This window comes from Saccopteryx bilineata, chromosome 5 (genome assembly GCF_036850765.1).
Source record: "Saccopteryx bilineata isolate mSacBil1 chromosome 5, mSacBil1_pri_phased_curated, whole genome shotgun sequence".
Lineage (NCBI taxonomy): Eukaryota > Metazoa > Chordata > Mammalia > Chiroptera > Emballonuridae > Saccopteryx > Saccopteryx bilineata.
The window spans coordinates 10,807,783-10,828,712 of NC_089494.1; the positions used below are offsets into that span (position 1 = coordinate 10,807,783).

At 43.1% G+C, this 20,930-nt stretch overlaps 2 protein-coding genes across 2 annotated transcripts in view; one reads left to right on the forward strand and one right to left on the reverse strand.

Moving 5' to 3' along the window:
• COL4A3 (collagen type IV alpha 3 chain) overlaps positions 1-20,930 on the reverse strand; it is a 133,982-nt gene that overhangs the window by 107,905 nt on the left and 5,147 nt on the right. The window lies entirely within an intron of this gene.
• COL4A4 (collagen type IV alpha 4 chain) overlaps positions 18,594-20,930 on the forward strand; it is a 139,748-nt gene continuing 137,411 nt past the window's right edge. Inside the window, exon 1 of the mRNA XM_066232820.1 lies at positions 18,594-18,627. The gene's annotated coding sequence lies outside the window, so the exon portion shown is untranslated. The remainder of the gene's footprint in view (positions 18,628-20,930) is intronic.

Below are 20,930 nucleotides of genomic sequence, written 5' to 3' on the forward strand. Positions count from 1 at the left end.
ACCAGAGACCAGGAGATGGGGCAGAGACCAGGAGATGGGGCAGGGACCAGGGACCGGGAGATGGGGCAGGGACCAGGAGACAGGCAGGAACCAGGAGACAAGGCACATACAGGACAGAGGGAGAGGTGGTTGGCTGATGCCAAAATGACAGAACCAGAAACTTTTACTGAGTTTCTATAACTCCTGCTGTTGCAGGGATGATGAGGTAACTTGGTTACTGAACCTGCATATTCCTAAAATACCTTCTGTTTATCCATGAGGCCTGCCTCAAGATTTATATTCCTGTTTCTCTTCTTGCTAAATATGTATACTTCTGAAAAACTTGATTTCCTGAGACACTGGGAAAATCTCTGTTCCCCACCAAAAGCGACTCGTTCAGGTATCTGTGTCCAAAACACCATGCAGGTCCCCTGGGGCTGTCCCAGCTCTTGCCTGCTGTCGCCCTCTGCCCAGGCCATGGTCACACCACTCAGCCCAGTTTTGCAAAAGCATCACCAGACTCCCACTGCAACCCTGGTACATCCAATTTAGAGCAGAGGGAGCACCAGCATTCCCTCATCCTCACTCCCATCCTCCTTCCAGTTTTCTGTTTGCAGAAGAATTCATTCAGCAACTCCGTAAGCCAACCTCTGAAAGGTCCCTGATTCATGAAGACGAAGAATTACTCTCTTATCCTGAGTAAGACGCTCTGAACTTTTAAAGATCATATATCATCTTGTTTTCATGCATAAAAGAAATTTATTGCTGTGCAACTGCAATTTTACCACGTGCACTGAAAACATTTGGAAAATATCTGCTAAGTGAGGAGACCATCAATGAGAGGGGTTGTTCCAAGTAGTTTTGAATTCATTGCTCCGGGTAGAAAATTCATTGACATGCATCGAAGTTGATGATATTGTCAAGGACTAAATTTTCCTTACATTTCAACTCTATATTGCTGGTGTTTATGTATTATTTAATTTTCCTGCTAAATGTGTTTACAATATAGTAAATACCTAACTATATAGTTGATTCTTAAATATTTACTTCTTGGTGGCTTTAAATTTTCTTCTGAAAATATAACTAAACAAATTTTTTTTAAATTGAGCTTATTGGGGTAACATTGGCTAAAGAAACCATATAAATTTCAAGGGTACAACTCAACAAAACATTATCTGTATAATTTGTTTTTTTAAACACATGTTTGCCTGCAGCTTTTCTAAAATAAACCTGTCATATAGTGAATTTGAGTTATATTGACCCCCAAACACTAGCTTTTGTGCCAAATACATTAATTGCATTTTTTAAATCCTCACATAGTAAAGTCTAATTATTACATAACTTACTGTTACATAGATTTACATATATATTTTTTTTTCACATTGCCCAACACTAAACTGAATAATTCACAAAAATACATGGCACAGTAGATGATTAAAATAAGTGGTATTATGATTCTTACAAGTTGAGTTGTGAAGGAGAATTAAAAAGGAAATCTTTCATATTCTTCACTGTGTCCTGAAACTAGAATGATTCATCTTACAAAACACCTCTCAAAAGGGGGCGGGCTACACTCTCACCCATGATATATCAGTCCTAGTAAAACCTGCAGATGCAGGAGCCCGCTTGCCTCCTTAATAGGACCCAACTCAAGATCCTTCTAGGTTGACAACAGAGAGAGAGAGAGAGAGAGAGAGAGAGAGAGAGAACCTACTTGGGTCAACCACATTCTAATTCCCCTTGGGACATCTTTCACTATTAGCTGCCACCTCTGCTACCCTGATCTCAGGATAGAAGAAATATCAATGCCACCATTAACACTAGGCTTGGGGGAAACGGGTTGGTACCATAGTCTCCCCTTAATTCTTTTTTTTTTTTATATTTTTCTGAAGCCGGAAACGGGGAGGCAGTCAGACAGACTCCCGCATGCGCCCGACCAGGATCCACCCGGCATGCCCACCAGGGGGCAATGCTCTGCCCATCCGGGGAGTCGCTCCGTCGCGACCAGAGCTGCTCTAGTGCCTGGGGCAGAGGCCAAGGAGCCATCCCCAGCGCCTGGGCCATCTTTTGCTCCAATGGAGCCTCGGCTGCGGGAGGGGAAGAGAGAGACAGAGAGGAAGGAGAGGGGGAGGGGTGGAGAAGCAGATGGACGCCTCTCCTGTGTGCCCTAGCCAGGAATCGAACCCAGGACTTCCGCACGCCAGGCTGATGCTCTAACACTGAGCCAAACAGCCAGGGCCTCCCCTTAATTCTTAATAGGGCACTTGAGACAATACTGTCATCACAGTCATGCTTGGTGGACAATGATCATGAACCAACATCACCATCGAAAGAGCGAATGTTCACTTTTTACTCTGTAATGTGCCTCACTTACGTCAATTCTCACAACAGCACAGTGATGGAGGCACAGTTGGGACTTGAACGTATAGTATTAATTACACCAAATAATTCCTTTCTCCTCTCCTCTCCAAAAATCTTTACTAAAGGCTCAGAAACAGGAGGAACTAGCACGCAGCCCACCATTCTGGGTTACAACATACAGTCCACTCCTGGTTTGCAGGACCGCCCCCCTGCCCATGCCTGACAGACTCCCTGGAGGAGAGCTGACATGTCTAACATGTGGGAGCTCTGCCAGGGGCCCCCAGCCTGGACCTCCAGGTCCAGAGGATGAGGCCCAGAAAGAGGCAGGTGTTCCCTCTGTTGCATCAGTCTGAGGCACTGTTTCCACCAGAGAGGTCCAGAAACCACTTGCATCAGAATCAACTGGGGCCCTGGCCGGTTGGCTCAGCGGTAGAGCATCGGCCTGGCGTATGGGGGACCCGGGTTCGATTCCTGGCCAGGGCACACAGGAGAAGCGCCCATTTGCTTCTCCACCCCCCCTCCTTCCTCTCTGTCTCTCTCTTCCCCTCCCGCAGCCAAGGCTCCATTGGAGCAAAGATGGCCCGGGCACTGGGGTTGGCTCCTTGGCCTCTGCCCCAGGCGCTAGAGTGGCTCTGGTCTCGGCAGAGCGACGCCCCAGAGGGGCAGAGCATCGCCCCCTGGTGGGCAGAGCGTCGCCCTTGGTGGGCGTGCCGGGTGGATCCTGGTTGGGCGCATGCGGGAGTCTGTCTGACTGTCTCTCCCCGTTTCCAGCTACAGAAAAATACAAAGAAAAAAAAAAAAAACCCAGAATCAACTGGGATGTGACAGATGCAGGCTCCTGGGCCACACCAGGAGGATTTTGCCAGGAAATCTGCATTTTAAAATGAGCTCCACAAAGGACCGTTTAGTAAGCTGAAGTTTAAGAACTACTGGTGTAAGGCTTTCCTTCTGAATTACATTTCTCTTTTTACTTCTTCCCTGTTTACTGACACGGAGTATTCCTGCTTTACTGTGGAGACCACAATTAGCCAGGAGGTAAGGACTCCCTCTCGGTCTCAACAGGGTCAAATATTTATAGAAGATTAAAACAGCGACATGGTGATGGGAGTGGGGAAAACGGGTGCACCGTATAACACATAAAATAAAACACATATCCTTTTTATCTTTGAAGAGAAATACAGTACTGTAAACCGACACTTCGCATTGTTTTCCCAGTACTAATGCCTGCTTTCCCTCATATCCAAGAGCAAGAACAACTTGTAAAATTGTCCTTTTGCTCAGACAGTTCACAGCTACCCAGTTCCTGTGGAGATCTTACCTGACCTTTGTGTACCTGCTGGTAGTCCCATACTCTAACTACCTGGGGTGACCGCCAAGAACCCTGTGGTGGATCACCTGAGGCCACCTGTTGTTCAACTAATCAGCAATAAACTAAACTCTGCACTTGGCCAGAAGCTTTTTTTTTTTTCCCCCAATTTGGTTGACTGAATTCACTCTTAAGAAAAAATTTCAACCGAATGTCAAAAGTCCAATGAGGCAGCTAGGCAAAGTAACGGTCAAGAATGTGTACACAAGCTTTAGAGAGAATTTTCCCAAAATGAGCATAATGAAAAAGAAAAGATTAGATTTTTTGTATACTTAAGATGCTCTATTTGGTTTGTTTGATTCTGGTTATGAACTTTAAACATGCTCAAATTAAGTTTTTTAGAGCAGTTAAAAAATTATTGCTGGTGGAGAAGAAAAGGCAGACCTTACGAAGTAGAAGGGCATATTTAATAAAAGTGGATTTAGAAATGAATACCAATCTATAGCCGGACCCCAGAACATTTGACCAGGTCCTTCTCGGTACAAAACGCAAGGACCATAACTTCTCCAGGGCCATGGATGAGCAAGCAAGGCAGAGGGCGAAACCAAGCTGGCAAGCAAGGCTACCTCAAAGAATGTCTCAGTCAAGCTATTCCAAGTGACATCGTTTGGGTAGAGATAATATTTCAACAGTTACCATTTCACTTAATTTTTTAAAGTTTATTGATTTGAGAGAGAGAGAGAAAGAGAGAGAAAGAAAGAAACATGGACTTGTTGTTCCACTCATCTATGTGTTTCTTGGTTGATTCTTATATGTGCCTTAACCAGAAATCAAACCCACAACCTTAGCATAGTGGGACGGACGATGCTGTAACCAACTGAGATACCCGGCTAGAGCTAGTTATCTATTTTTTTAATTTTATCTTTTTTCAGAGTGAATGAGTCAGTTTTGATTGTACCTGGGCTGGCACTCATGCCAGATATACAGGAAACATAAAGTGCCTCATAATTTGGTGGAGAGCAACAATTAATCAGCAACTGAGTTCTCACATTCCCCAGCCCATCTTGGGTAACGGCCAGTTCCTTCCTATCAAAAGTACACCCCTGTGCACTTGCTACCCTGAATTGTTGCTCCTGAGGGTAACTGTCTCCTCACATGTTAATGTAAGAGGCTCCTTGGCTGGGGCAGAAGGTTGCTGACCCACCAGTTCTGCTGGCCAGATTGTTGTCTGGATTCCTGACTCCGTGCCAGGGTTCTCTGGTGGCAAGCAACAGAAATTATTTAGGCTAGCTCAATGATAAAAGAGGAATTTGTTGGAATGACATAGGGTAGCGCACAGAAGTTGAAGAAAAGTTAAAATAAACAGGCCTCGGAAGAGTTCAGCCTCAGGGCTCTTGTGAGGATCAAGGTACAAAAACTAACAGAGAGCGTTCCAGGCAAGCTGTCAGGATGAATAAAATCCTTGCCCTTTCAGTCGAAGATTCAAATTCCTGGAGAGGGCGCTCGACTGGCTCAGTGTAGGTCATGTGCCCAACCCTGTGGCTGAGGGACTGACCAGGGGCGAGGGGTGGAGAGTTTCCTCAAGTGAAATGAACATAGTCTCACCAGGGGAGGAAAGAAGAATGGTCAGGAGAAGAGAGAACAGACGTCTACTCTCCTCTTTTCTGGGGTCGCCTTGTTTGCCATCTGCCTGCCTGTTGACCTTGAACATCTTGTCTTCTCTTTCTGAGAGTCCTTCTAGCCAAGTTTGATAACCACCAAGTTTGAGTAAATCTTTTACTTGACCTAAAGTCGGAATTCAAATACAATTCCAGTGAACCCTCTGACTTATGTTCCCTTCAGTGTCACCTGTTATTTGGCCGTGGTCTCTGGTTGGAATATTCATATGTGCTTGGGCCACCAGTTTCTGACAGATCCCAGATTCATCCTGTCCTTATGCTGGACACTGCTACCCTAGGCTCTTTTGCCCCAAATGCTTATTTTTACCAGAATAATTCAAGATGTTTATCTATATACTGCCAAATTTTTGCAAAATGGCAAAACAAGCAAGAAACAGATCTACTCTACTTCCTTCGGAAATGTATAACCCTTAAGAACCTATTGACTGAAATTACTTCTCATGTATCCCAAAGTTAAATCTTTCAAAGTCCACTGTCAGTGAATGTGATGTCATTAGGAACAATTCTAATTAAATTCCTGTGTATTCCTGTTGGTAAATTAAAATTGAAAATTAAACCTGACCAGATGGTGGTGCAATAGACAGAATGTTGGTCCTGGGATGCTGAGGACCCAGGTTTGGAAACCCAAGGTCGCTGGCTTGAGTGTGGGCTGACCAGCTTGAGTGAGGGGTCCCTGGCTTGAGCGTGGGATCATAGACATGACCCCATGGTAGCTGGCTTGAAGTCCAAGGTCACTGGTTTGAGCCAACTGTCACTGGCTTGAGCAAGGGGTCACTTGCTCTGCTGTAGCCACTCCCCTCGCCCCTGTCAAGGCACATATGAGAAAACAACCAATGAACAACTAAGGAGCCACAACAAAGAATTGATGCTTCTCATCTCTCTCCCTTCCTGTCTGTCTGTCCCTGTCTGTTCTCTCTCTGTCTTTCTCTCCATCTCTCTCGCAAAAAAAAAAGAAAGAAAACAAAAGAAAAATTAAAATAAATACTTTATGACAGGGGTCCCCAAACTTTTTATTTTTTTTATTTATTTTTTATTTTTTTTGTATTTTTCTGAAGCTGGAAACGGGGAGAGACAGTCCGACAGACTCCCGCATGCACCCGACCGGGATCCACCCGGCTCGCCCACCAAGGGCGACGCTCTGCCCACCAGGGGGCTATGCTCTGCCCATCCGGGGCTTTGCTCTGTTGCGACCAGAGCCACTCTAGCGCCTGGGGCAGAGGCCAAGGAGCCATCCCCAGCGCCCGGGCTATCTTTGCTCCAATGGAGCCTCGGCTGCGAGAGGGGAAGAGAGAGACAGAGAGGAAGGAGAGGGGGAAGGGTGGAGAAGCAGACGGGCGCTTCTCCTGTGTGCCCTGGCTGGGAATCGAACCCGGGACTTCTGCATGCCAGGCCGACGCTCTACCACTGAACCAACCGGCCAGGGCCCCCAAACTTTTTACATAGGGGGCCAGTTCACTGTCCCTCAGACCATTGGAGGGCCGGACTAAAAAAAAAACAACTATGAACAAATCACTATGCACACTGCACATATCTTATTTTAAAGTGAAAAAACAAAATGGGAACGAATACAATATTTAAAATAAAGAACAAGTAAATTTAAATCAACAAACTGACCAGTATTTCAATGGGAACTATGCTCCTCTCCTCTCACTGACCACCAATGAAAGAGGTGCCCTTTCTGGAAGTGTGGCAGGGGCCGGATAAATGGCCTCAGGTGGCCCGTGGGCTGTAGTTTGGGGACCCCTGCTTTATGACATCATTAGAATCTCATTCTTTGGAAATGAGTACTGTAGCCCAGTGGTCCCAAACCCCCGGGCCACGGACAGGTAATGGTCCGTGGGCCATTTGGTACCGGTCTGCAGAGAAAGAATAAATAACTTATATTATTTCCGTTTTATTTATATTTAAGTCTGACCATATTTTAAAATATGATCAGATTCCCTCTGTTACATCCATCTAAGACTCACTCTTGATGCTTGTCTCGGTCACGTGATACATTTATCCGTCCCACCCTAAAGGCCGGTCTGTGAAATATCAATATTTTCTGACATTAAACCGGTCCATGGCCCAAAAAAGGTTGGGGACCACTGCTGTAGCCCATTTACTCTCTCGCTCTGCAACAAAAGATTGTAAAGAAAACTGAAAGAGTTCTAAGCACTGAGTTTTAGTAGCTAGAAACCAAATGATGACTCAGTCGAGGACCGCCAAGTGTCACTGTTCCCCACCATGAGCACTTCTTGAGCTCCTAATGCGCCAGGCCAAGGTTTAGTCATTTATAGACATGCCATCATATTTAATCATCATCATAGATACGTAAACCTACACCTGCATATTATTGTCCCCATTCTAGAGATAAAGAAAACAAAGCCCAACCACTTCGCTAGGGCCACATAGCTAGTTCCTGGTGGAGTAAGGCATATATAATAGTTGACTTTCTATTGTTTTTGGTCTGTTAAAAAATAATTTTATAAGAGAAAATGGTCCTTATCTTAAAACTGAGGAGAAATGGTGGATTCAGAGTTGAGGAAGATAGAATGGTTGGACTCAGCAGTCCCTCAGCTTGATTCTAATGCCTAGCGGTGTGCATTTGTACTTCTCCAAGCGGTCCCGGGGATAGACGGCCGCCGATCACCGCGTGGGGGTCTTGGTTCACGGCGGAGGTTCTGATGAACATGATCCTCTCCGGTTTGCTTATAGAGCTAGGAAGTACCTCTCCAGTTTTAGAAACAAAAAGCACTGTCCTTCTTCATGGAGAATAAACAGAAAAGAATCCTAGGCCGAGAAAAGCTTATCATAACAACAACAGAGAACCCCTCTATTTAGACCAATTCAGTGACGATCCCAGTGACGAAGCACAGCGGGCCCACTTGTCAAAACCAGTCGGCTGCAGCGAAGGCTTTCTGACTGCTACTTTCTGAAGGTGAACTTGACTGAAGTAGACTCCCAGGTAAATCATTCACAGCAGGTTAGCGGGTGGCTGTCCAGTGCCATTGGGATTAGTCTTCTGGTTTTACTTCAGAAAATGTCAAACACATTGAACTCGTGTTCACTTGCTTAAGTAAAAAGTATTGGAATCTTACGTCTGATGGCTCAAAGGGGTCTGATTAAAATCTTGTTTCAACAGCTGTTGGTAAAATTCCCAATAATTTCTTTTTACAAAATCATGGGTCTTAAAGTCTTTTTTTTTTTCAATTCTGTTTTTTCCCCCTGCCCTTCATTTGTTTCTGAGATTATAAGTAGCCATTCTATAATCTACTGAGATAGTAATGCATGCTAGTGCTGATCCAGTGACTGCTCAACTTGAGATTGAATTCGATCAACTTAAGTTTTAGTTTAGAGGCACGGTTTAAACCAGATCAGTCTTCAGAAGACCTAGAAAAAAATGCAAGAGATTCTAAGCTCAATTGTCACCTGCTGGGAGGTAAAAAAAAAAAAAACGGCTGAGAGAAGCATGAGGCGATAGGGTAGACAAGAGGTGTTGGCGGAGAATAATGTTGCTCTTTGGCACGTTGGTTGGAAATGGGCCATTTTCTCCAAATTCTTGGAATGATCTAGAACCATTGAGATGTCCTATGGTGATGGCTGAGGAGGTGTTTGGACGTACCTCATTCCAGATTTATGGCTGAGCGTGAGGGCTGGAGGGGCACTGAGAAATGGTGGGCTGATGAAGGCAAGAGTATTTATATCTATCTGATGCTAGGCTGACTCCAGTCCTATAACAAAAACAACAACTGGTAAACCCCATACTTCTTCGCAGCCATCAGCTGTGCATCTCATCATCCGCTCTGTGTTCTAAGAGAATTCTGGCTCTATTTAAGGTACTCTTCTGGATCATTTTTGGGCTCAGCTGAGATCAATAGAATCAATGGAGGAACAGTCAATTGTTATGGAAATAATGTTAGGAAAACTGGCTAGTTTGGAGACTGAAAAAAATTAGATCTTTGGCTAACATTATACTTATACCAAATCTTATTTGAATTAAATTGAAAAAAAATAGGATGTATATCAAGATGTTAACTTTGGTTTTATTTACATGATAGGATTTGGCATGATTTTGTTTTCATTTTGCAACTAGTGTTAAAACAGAGTCTACCACTTGACAAAGTAGAACTTGCGGTATATAAAAAAAAATTACACCAGTTAATTGAATTAATAATTCTACTACTCTAGGACTCTATAGGATTATAGGAGTCTTACAAAAAGATCTATGAGCAAAAATTCACCATAGCTTTGTCTATAATATCAAAAATTTAGGTTAAATGAACCTAAATATGATATACAAACAAAATGGAATAGTATATATATATTTAAAAGTATTTAATTATGTGAGAAAATAATAACAATATAATGTCAAAAAAGCAGGAGACAAAATGCCACGTGATCTCATTCTTATACAAGTCTAACCAAATATTAAGACTGCCTGTTCTAGGTGTCTCTCTATGATGTGGATCTATAGATCTCAAATGTTCACAAATGGGCATATATTACTTTTATTGTCAGAAAAGAAATCAACATAAGTTTTTTGTTTTTTGCTTAATCCAATAATTAGCTCCAGAGTTTCATTTTGAAACTTCCCGTGGATCCAGCCTCTGTTTAAAGAATATTCCAAGGGTTTTCCTAACCCAGTGCATTATTGCACTTAAGGTGCTTGGTCAATGGGCACCAAATGAATTTACACTTTCTACTCTACTGTAGCGAATGCATGTTAATGGAATTTGAGGAAAGAGAGCTGGAGAAATGGCTTCTCTTTTAAATACATGCCAAAAGTCTATAATTTACAGATAAAAAAATAACTTATCATCATTAAATATTTCCCAGAGTTATCTCTATAATTAGCAGGTATTTTCGTTGAAGTATTTGGAAAGTCACCGTAAAAGTGCTAAAATCACTGGAGGAGTTGTAGCATCATTATTCACATGGGATGTGCAACGTGAATGAAACGGTTCATTTTTTTTAATGGGGACAGTTCTAAGGGAGGATGGCATTTCTGCTGATGTTTCCAAATAATGTTATTAGAAAATACCAGCAGCAAAGAATGCACTCACTGAATAATATTTTTGAAAATAAAAAACTCCTTAATACATTCCAGGAAGTTGATTCTAGGTCACAAAATAACAAGAGCATTACATGAGTATCAGAAACATATTTGGACTCTTGCAGAAACTCATTCCTGTCTCAATACGACTTGGCAGTTGTAGAACGCTTTCCTGTGTGCAAAATGCGTTCAACTGTATTATTTCTGCAGCTAGGAGGGTAGGTTTTATCGCCCACATCTTATGATAGAGGAAATGGAGAGTCTTGGAATTCAAGTGACTCTCTCCAAACTGTCACAACAGTGTCTTTCTTCCCGCACAAGAGGAGGGGTCTTTCTGCTGTCATGTGCCGCCTCTCTTAGAAGGCAGGGTGCCTCGGATGCCTTGGCCTGCATGACTGCCCTCCTGGAGTCTGGGATGCGGCTGGCTCAGGTCACATGAGGTCTGACTGCTCTGTCTCCGGGAGCCCTGAGCGGGTCACCGTGAGCGCAAACCCGACCGGCTTCATGGCACAGTCCCAGGCTCTTGGTCCTCCTCTCCTGCTGCGTCTACAGCAATGAGTTCTGGTATCTGCACAGGCACACGGTCTGGCTCCCTATTGGTGGGAACCTTATCTTAAGAGATTCCAGATATAATACTGTTCCTAGATTTTATCACTTTTTGGAAGGGCTTGCGGAATCTGCAAAATAAGAAGAAGAATCCAGCCCAGGTGTGTGAACCTGGAAGCCCTGCTGCTATTAAATGCTGACACAGGCTCCAGCTGGGGCAGAGGCTGGGAGAAAGTAAAGGTTCCATCAGCAACTCGACGTGCTCCTTCTACACTCCTTCCAACACTTTTACGTACGTTACTTTAAAGAGAAATTGTGTATTTAAGCCACTGAAACCTTACTGCTTTCTGACTCCATTATCCTCACACATTGGCTTATTCACTGTTCTGTATTTTTACTGATCTCTATTTTTCCTTCTCAACTCCACTTAAACTTTCCTTTTTCATATTTGCCCTGTTATAGCATGTATAATTTCATTGTTATTGTCTGTGTACTTATCTACACCCCTCACTTGGTGGCATACTTTATAACGGCAAGGGGGGTCATATTAGTTTTAGCTACATTTGTCCCAGAATCTCGCTGAATTAATAAATAAAGCCCTCAATATTTTATCTGATCAAATGTCTTCTTTTTATTCTAATGCCAAAAGATACAAGAATCTATTAACTCTTTATTGAATTTTAGCTTTAATGTTTAATAAAATGTTGGTCCAATTCCATAAACATTTATTGAGAGCCAGGTGTACCAGAGTCATGCCAAGAGCTGGACCCACAGGATGGGTAAGACGTGATACCCATCTTCAAGGAGAGAAGTAGGAGAAGCAACGTGGAAATAGGTAAAACTCTTTCTAGATTGCAGAAACAAGTCATACTTCAGTAAGTACAAGTATTGCATGGAAGTTTTGATTGTAAAAGGGTAATAGTGTCAGGAATCATTTTTTCTCGATAACCAAAGCATTTTAGAAAAATCCAATTGTATCTCAAATGTTGTGATTTTGTTTAAATATGAATAAAGTGGCACCTGACACTTCTGGATTATCTGGGAAGTGTTTGGTAGGAAAGAGCCCTACCAAAGAGCCCTAATAACCAGAACTCCCAATTCCAAACACAGTTCCTCTACTAACAAATGACCTTGGAGCAGACCCTCATCTGTAAAGCAGGAATGCTACTACCTTGTTATCGATCTCAGAAATGCATAAAATCAGACATTTGATAAATCATCTACATCCAATATTATTTAAAATACGATTTTGTAAATGTTTATCTTCAAAGAATTCCACTGTAGCATTATTTCTAAATAATTGAAAATAACCAAAATAGTCAACCGAAGGGCATTAAATAAGTTATGGTACCAACCTACAATGAATTATTCTGTAGACATTTAGCAATGATATTTGAAAGAGTTTTACAAGTCAAAAATTTTGCCAGTCTATTATTAAGTGAAAAAAACTAGACCTAAAAGAGAGTCTCGAAGGGAATACAACAAAATGTTAACAGTAAACATCTATGGGTACTATATTTATAGAGTTTTAATTTTTATATTTCTCTTTGTACTTTGAAACATTTACTAAATTTTGTACAACACATAAAACTTTCTTAAAAGTCAGCATGTGAACTCCTCAGCTTTCCCAATATCACACATAAATAAACAGCATAAGCCCTGGCTTGTTGGCTCAGCGGTAGAGCGTCGGCCTAGCGTGCGGAGGACCCGGGTTCGATTCCCGGCCAGGGCACACAGGAGAAGCGCCCATTTGCTTCTCCACCCCTCCGCCGCGCTTTCCTCTCTGTCTCTCTCTTCCCCTCCCGCAGCCAAGGCTCCATTGGAGCAAAGATGGCCCGGGCGCTGGGGATGGCTCTGTGGCCTCTGCCTCAGGCGCTAGAGTGGCTCTGGTCGCAATATGGCGACGCCCAGGATGGGCAGAGCATCGCCCCCTGGTGGGCAGAGCGTCGCCCCTGGTGGGCGTGCCGGGTGGATCCCGGTCGGGCGCATGCGGGAGTCTGTCTGACTGTCTCTCCCTGTTTCCAGCTTCAGAAAAATGGAAAAAAATAAAAATAAAAAATAAACAGCATAAAATTTCCTATCATGTGGTTACACTCAAAAGTGAAAATCAGCTTGGTTGCCTTGGGTCTTTCCAGACATTGTCATTTGATTCAAAGAGAAAGTACTGAAGCTTCTTCCTCAACTTTCCACTTGTAGAACCTCTTCCTTGAGAAGTTCATGTAACAACTTCTTCCTTGAGAAGTTCATGTCCCGGCGAAAAAACCCCCAGTGACCTGGACTGTTTTGTCTACATAATGACAAATCTTCCAAGGTTTCTAAATACACTTGAATTCATTTTTAAACACTGGGATCACTGCTCTAAGAAATCAATTTGGAGAGACAATCTAATGAACAAACATTGATCTTAAAGATTAAAAACAGAAAATTCCTAACTTGCCCCAAAACTACTGTCAGGAAAATAAAAGATTTTATATGGTTACATTTTAAATAGCTCTGGGGATTATGCTCTTTAAAAACAATTAATTCATTGCAATAGTTAATACTGAGATGCTGAGAATATCAAATACTCTTTAAATATAGCTGTGCGTACCTATAGGACAGATATATTAGCATTATGCATGTACACATAAATTAAACCAGGAACTAAATTTCTCTAACCTTCCTCTGTGTGTACGTGAATGATTATCAAATTAATTGCACTGAATCAATGAACAGAGGCAGTCTGAGCAACTGCTGTGGTGACCTAGACTGGTTCCCTTCCCTTCCTCTCTGACTTGCAAGGCTCAGAATGCAAAGACCTGCCCCCTCTTTTGTCTCTCCTCCTTGACATAGACTGGGTTCTCATGGAGAGGACAAATCTTTAAAACCAGAATCATGTCACAGTCTTGCAACCCTCCAGTGCCGTCCCACTTGGTATGCTCACCAAGGCCCGCACAGTTCTCAGACAACAGTGTGCCCACGGGGCCTTGTGGGGCTGACTGACATGCAGATTCCCATTGGGGAGGTTCGAGGAGCGCCCACGTGACATTCCACCTCCCTCACCAGCTTGGGGATGGGTGGGGGCCGGCTGGTGCTGCTGGTCCTTTGAGTGAGGAACGCTTCACTAAGTCCTTAACTGGGGTTTTCTCCTTCCCTGGCTGACAGCCCTCTCCGGTCCGCCTCTGCTGGCTGGGCCGATGGCTCTTCCAGCTCAGCCTAGCCTTCCTGCCCTGGGCCTCACAGCCACATTCAGCAAATTCAGACCCGTCTAGTGATGTTGAGGAGCAATGACAGAGCCGCATCAACAGGAGACAAACGTTTTCATCATACCACTTCAGACGTGGGTGTACCACCCTTCACAGTGCGAATTCATTACTCATCCATTACTAACGTCTTGTAAATAGGGTAAATACACCACATTGTCTCTTTCTGTCAAATTGTTCATTTGGTAAGTGCAAACATTGAGATTATGTGACGATCAGCCACATGCCGCCTAGTGGACGTACTCCGCCTTGCCCAGTGAGCCATTGTTCAGCCTCAAGGAGCAGAAACTCCTTGACCCCGCCTCCTCTGGGGCGTCCCGCCTCCTGGCTTTCCTTTCCACCCCCCCACCCCCACCCCCCCCAGCACGATACTCAGCCTATACATTCTTTTCCTGGCTAGTAAATAAACTCAGCTTTTTCTCTTGCTTTCACTTTTTAAAACAACTTCTGTTACTCTCAGTGTTATTCTTTGACAACCCAGAAGACATAAAATTGGAAGTGTCTGGCCTCTCTCCACCGTGTAGAGGCCCTGGCCTGCCCACGCTCCTGGGGTTTCCCAAGGCTGCCTCCGCGTGACGTCTCGGCCTGTGAGTCAGTCCTCGAGAAATGTGCTCCCCAACCACCTCCCCTTCTACTCCGTAAAACGTCTCCCTTTCCATCACCACATCCCATTCTCCCCGGGAGGCACCATGGCCCACAGTTACGCATTTCTTTGCTGGGCTCTTGTCTCTCCGCGCTAACCCCCAGGCTCCCAACTCCATCGCGTCCGAGGATGCAGACTGTCTAGTTATCTAGAACCCCAAGACCTAGCCGCATGCCTAAGTCTCTGTCCTGTCCTCTCCTTCCTGCTTTTAACAGTCATAGTCAAATAATTGTAGCTAGAATATAAATATAAACACTGGGTACTTACTTTGTACCAGGCACTGTATTGAGTACTCTATCTGCAACAGATACAGTGCCACCACTTTCAAACAGCAAAAACAGAGGTGTTTTTGGAAGTAATTTGCTCAAGCTAACACTGAACATGTTTCCAGGGTTGAAATCTAGTAATAATCTAGTTTATAGTTTAAGAAGAAAAGTGAGGTGTGGCACACTGGCTTTTAATATATTTCGCCTTATCTCCATTCATTTCCCCAAGTGTTTGCTGTTTGGGTGATGTTTATTCAATTCTTCATGTACATAACTCCCTCATATTTTGATAATGGGGCAATATAATTGAAGATATAAAAATGGTAATTTGGCCTGACCTGTGGTGGCGCAGTGGGATAAAGCGTCGACCTGGAACACTGAGGTTGCCGGTTCGAAACCCTGGGCTTGCCTGGTCAAGGCATATATGGGAGTTGATGCTTCCTGCTCCTCCCCCTTCTCTCTCTCTCCCCTCTCTCTAAAAATCAATTTAAAAAGATAAAAAAAAAAATGGTAATTTGTGTATCTTTAAACATTGTAGCCAAAGCCAACTACTTTAGTTTTTTGGAGAAAAAGTTGTACAGATATTTAAGCACAAGCCATGCTGATTTATTATCCTTAATTAAAGTTGTCGTTTTGACAATTGTTTATTTCTTATGGAGAAAATCAAACAATATGTTGTATGCAGAGATCTGACCTTAGAGACTCTCATCTGATGTCATTTACGTAGATCTCCACTGTCCACGATGGTGACCACATGTGGCGACACCCTTGAAATGTGGCTACTTTGAATTAAGATGTTCTAGACGTGCAAAATACACACCAGATTTTGAAAAGTTGAAAAAAGATTATAAGATATATACTGATGATGATTTTAATAGTAATTACATATGGAAATGACGGCATTCTGGGTGTAGTTTGATAAGTAAAATATATGAAAGTTAATTCACCCATTTCTATTTTTTCATGTGGCTACTGGAAAATTTAAAATGACGTCAGTGGTTCATAGTTATGGCTCAAATTATATTTCTATTGGATGATATGAACATAGGTGTTTATTTATATGAGTTTACGAAGGCTTGTGAAATGGAAAATTAGAGAGCCAAAATGGTTTAGTTCATCCTTGGCTAGAAGACGCACCTGAAGGCAGGAGCCTCAACTCGCAGGGGCATGAGGAGACCCAGGAGGAATGAAAAGAATGACGCAGGTGCTTCAAGAAGACAAGAGCCAGTGATCCTACCCTGTGAGATGAACATAGAATCTGGAGTAAGAGGCTTTCTTATCAGGTTTTTAGAGATGAAGGCAGCTCGGACATGTCAGGTAGCTGTTCAAAGCCCTGACAGTAGGGCTGGTGTGGAGAATGTGCACTCTGTTGAGAAGGTGATATGATCCTGGCTTCCCTATTTTCTCAAACTGAAAATAGAGGTGAAATAAACGGCCTACGGTGAAAGTCTGTTATGATTAAAATGTTTAGGCTGAAGACGGATATATAAACACTATAGAACAAAAGGCCCCGGGCAACCCTGTGTTTCTACTGATTTGGACAATCTTTTGCTCCGAGGGAGATGGCTGCTTTGTCGCTGAAGGCTGTTGACTGAGCATGGTCAGATCCACACAGATGACGGACCACAGCGCATCTGGGAACCAGACAGCCCTGCTGTTGGAACAATACACTGGCAGGTTGGAGGGTTTTAATCAATTGCGATATTTACTAACATTAACCTTACTCATAGATAACATCAGGCAGGATAACTGGGCTTTGGTAACACGGGCAAAAGTTATAAGAGAAATACAAAAGATAGATTTCATTTCATTCCCAGTTTTTCTAATGATCCTGCCTGTAAACAGACCAGCTACTGTAACCCTGGAGAAAGACACAGGAGGAAGACCCTCAGTCTGCTCCGAGAAGAGGCTGGGAGCTGTGTGATGGTTAGCCATGCCCCCCACCCCACATAGTCACATAAAAACCTAGTATGTTTGGTGGAAGGGGACAGTGGGAGGAGACAGGAAGAGGGTGACCTGAGAATCTGAGAGGAAACCTGTTTCGTCCCCCCTTCTCTCAGACCATTACTAATACATCCATTCGTCCATTCGAATGAGGACACATTCCCTGGAAGCCATAGAGATACTTTGTTCTTTTTTTTCTCCCAGGGAAGGACAGTTTCAATCTGTGAGTAAGGAGGCAAAACGGAAGGGGGCTGAGTGATGACTGCGAAGGCTTATTTTCCTCAAATCTCTCATTTTCTTTGTCTCCTCCCCATGGGTGAGAATTAATAGGCAGAAGCAAGACAGATGCCCAGACCTTGAGATCACAGGAAAAGAATCAGAAAAAAAACATAAGTATGTATAAAGTAATTAAAGGCATAAAAAAATGGGGGGGAAAAACCTACCCCAATAAAAGACACCACAAAAAACAAATGCAGACAAATCTAGACTCCAGAAAAACACTTCTGATACCAACAATAGTCATTGAAATGAAAAGAATCATTGTTAGCATTTATTAAATGATTACTATGTCATGGTCAAGTATGTGCCATGTGTATTAAATTATTTTATTCTCATGATGTCCTGAGGTTTATCTCTTACTTTCATTTTAAGATAAGGAAACTGAGACAAAAAGTTAAAAACTGGTTATTAATAGATCTAGGCTAATAGCCTGTGTCGAATGGTTCCAGGGTCAGCCTGCCTGCCTCCCTCCCTCCCTCCCTCCCTCCCTCCCTCCCTCCCTCTCTCCCTCCCTCCCTCTCTCCCTCCCTCCCTTCCTTCCTTCCTTTTTTTTGTGACAGAGACAGGGAGAGGGACACATAGGGACAGACAGACAGGAAGGGAGAGAGATGAGAAGCATCAATTCTGTGTTGCGGCACAACCTTAGTTGTTCAGTGATTGCTTTCTCATATGTGCTTTGTCCGGGGGCTACAGCAGACCGAGTGACTCCTTGCTCAAGCCAGCCACCTTGGGCTCAAGCCAGCGACCATGGCACACTTAAGCCAGATGAGCCTGTGCTTAAGCTGGCGACCTCAGGGTTTCGAACCTGGGTCCTCTGCTTCCCAGTCCATCGCTCTACCCATTGTGCCACCGCCTGGTCAGGCTCCAGGGTTTTCTTTTACTATTGACAATTACAATAGATTGAAAAATCTACTCAAAATTACAGACAGCAGAAAGACAGGTGGAAGGATGTTTCTCAGAATGCGGCGTGGAGGGAGGCAGCCGTGCACGGAAGCTCAGCAGCTGCAGCTCCGTCTCCTTCCTCCCGGTGGGCGGTTTCAGGGGGAGTCTGCCTAAACCTCACACTTCAAGACAACTGTCTGTGAGGGGGCAAGAATCGTGTCCAATGGCTCCCATGTCCCACTGGACAAAGACTGGCCCTGCAGGTGTTAACCCCCTGCCCCTCTATGGGACAGCGAGAAGCCATGGGAATGAGTCCAGAGGAAGCACCGGGCTGTGCCGGTGCGGAGCCTGCAGCCGCCTGACAGCCGGAGACGGAGGACCCCAAGCCCAGAGCAACGTGGGGCCGAGAGAAGCCGAGAGCACGACAGGCACCTGATGCAAGGAGCTAGGAGAATGGAGGAACAGGTGAGACGTCCAGCATGCAGCCTAAGGATGTCAGGAGTACAGTGGGAAAGGAGAAATACAGGGAAAAAATGTCTATTTTCGAGATTTGATAGAAAAGATGGAATTTTAGATTAAATATCCACTGAGTAGGCTAGCTTAAAAAAAAAACCCACACGTGTTTAGATACATTATGATTTTAAAAACATGACCAAAATCTTGATCTAATTGATATGCTGTATATAGAAATCTTTGTAGTCAGAATATTATTTCCGCCACAACTCAATAAAAAAGATAGCTAGAAAATCCCCTTATGTTTGGATATTAAAAAAACAAACATTTAAATAACACATAGGATACAGAAATCAATTAGAAAAGATTTTAAACTTTTTTGAAGCTGATTTTTATTTATTTTAAAAAATTTATTTATTGGTTTTAGAGAGTAAGGAAGAGGGGAGAGAAAGAGACAGAAACATCTGTCTGTTCCTGTATGTACCCTGACCGGAGATCGAACTAGCAACCTCTGTGCATTGGGATGATGCTCTAACCCAGTGGTAGTCAACCTGGTCCCTACCGCCCACTAGTGGGCATTCCAGCTTTCATGGTGGACGGTAGCGGAGCAACCAAAGTATAAATAAAAGAATAGATTTAACTATAGTAAGTTGTTTTATAAAGATTTATTCTGCCAAACAGTGAATATCTGACATAAAGTACTTGGTAAGTAATTATTATTATATGCTTTAACTTGCTATAACTCTGCTTTATAAATTTTATAAAGTAAAGTTACTTCCCTACTTTGTAAATCACCATTACTGTGGAACCGGTGGGCGGTTAGAAAATTTTACTACTAACAGAGATACAAAAATGGGCGGTAGGGATAAAAAGGTTGACTACCCCTGCTCTAACCAACCAAGCTATCCAGCCAGGGCAAGATTTTAAACTTAATGATATTAGAATATGGCTTATTAAAATGCATGTGCTGCCTGACCAGCAGTGGCATAGTGGATAGAGTGTCAGCTTCGGAAGCTGAGGACCCAGGTTCAAAACCCCGAGGCTGCTGGCTTGAACATAGGGTCACTGGCTTGAGTGTGGGATCATAGACATGACCCCATGGCTTGAGCCCAAAGGTTGCTGGCTAGAAGCCCAAGGTCGCTGGCTTCACTGGCTTGAGTACAAGGTTGCTGGTGGCTTGAGCAAGGGGTCACTGGCTTAAGCGTGCGATCATAGATGTGACCCCATGGTCACTGGCTTGAGCCCAATGGTCTCTGGCTTGGAGCCCAAGTTTGATGGCTTGAGTAAGGAGTCACTTGGTCTGCTGGAGCCCTCGAGTTAAGGCACATATGAGAAAGCAATCACTGAACAACTAAGGAGCTGCAATGAAGAATTGATGCTTCTCATCTCTCTCCCTTCCTGTCTGCTCCTATCTGTCCCTCTCTCTGACTCTGTCTCTCTGTCTCCATAAAAAAAAAAAAAATTGAAAAAAATTGAAAAAACAGAAAACTCTACAACATTCTGAAAAATTAAAGCCCTAAGTAAACAGAACCATATATAAAAACAGGCTGAAATGTAAATGGGTATTTGGTACACATGTTTACAGATATAATACTACAAGTCAGTGAGGAAAAGAATGAAGAATCCAATAAATATTGTTGGAACAATTTGTTATCTATACGGAAAAAGAATTCCAGGATTAAAAGTTCTAAATGTAAAAGAGTTAAACTGTAAAACATTTTAAAAAATGAGAACATTTTTTTAACATCCCAGGGAAGGAAAGGATTTCTTCAAAAAGATGCACAACACGAAGTATCAAGGAAAAAATGGTTAAGTTTGAGATGATAGTGGGAAAAAATGTAATATTGGCATTAAGGCACCAATAACTAACTGAACAGATAACTCAAAGACTGAAATACAATATTTTCCACATATTTAAATGGCAAAAGTCCAGTACCCGTATATATAAAGAACTCCTAATTAATTAGTAACCAAAAAGACAAAGGCCAAAGGCCACAGTAGAAAAACAGGCAAAGAGCTGTCCATATAATTCGCTCCAAGGGAAATATAAACACCAATTACAACACAAAAAGATTCCCCAACTCACTAGTCCGAACAAGATCTTATTCCACACTTGTTAACAACTCCAGGTCTCACTCAGGATATAGAGAAATAGGTATTCAGGATCATTGTTGGCCTAACCTTTTGGAGCTCAATTTGACAAATTCTAATAAAATTACATCATGCATTCTCTGTGAACCCTTTTTGAGTTCCACCTCGGAAATAAAAAGCTGGTTGTTACAGTGGCACATACCGGAAAATGTCCATTTCAATTG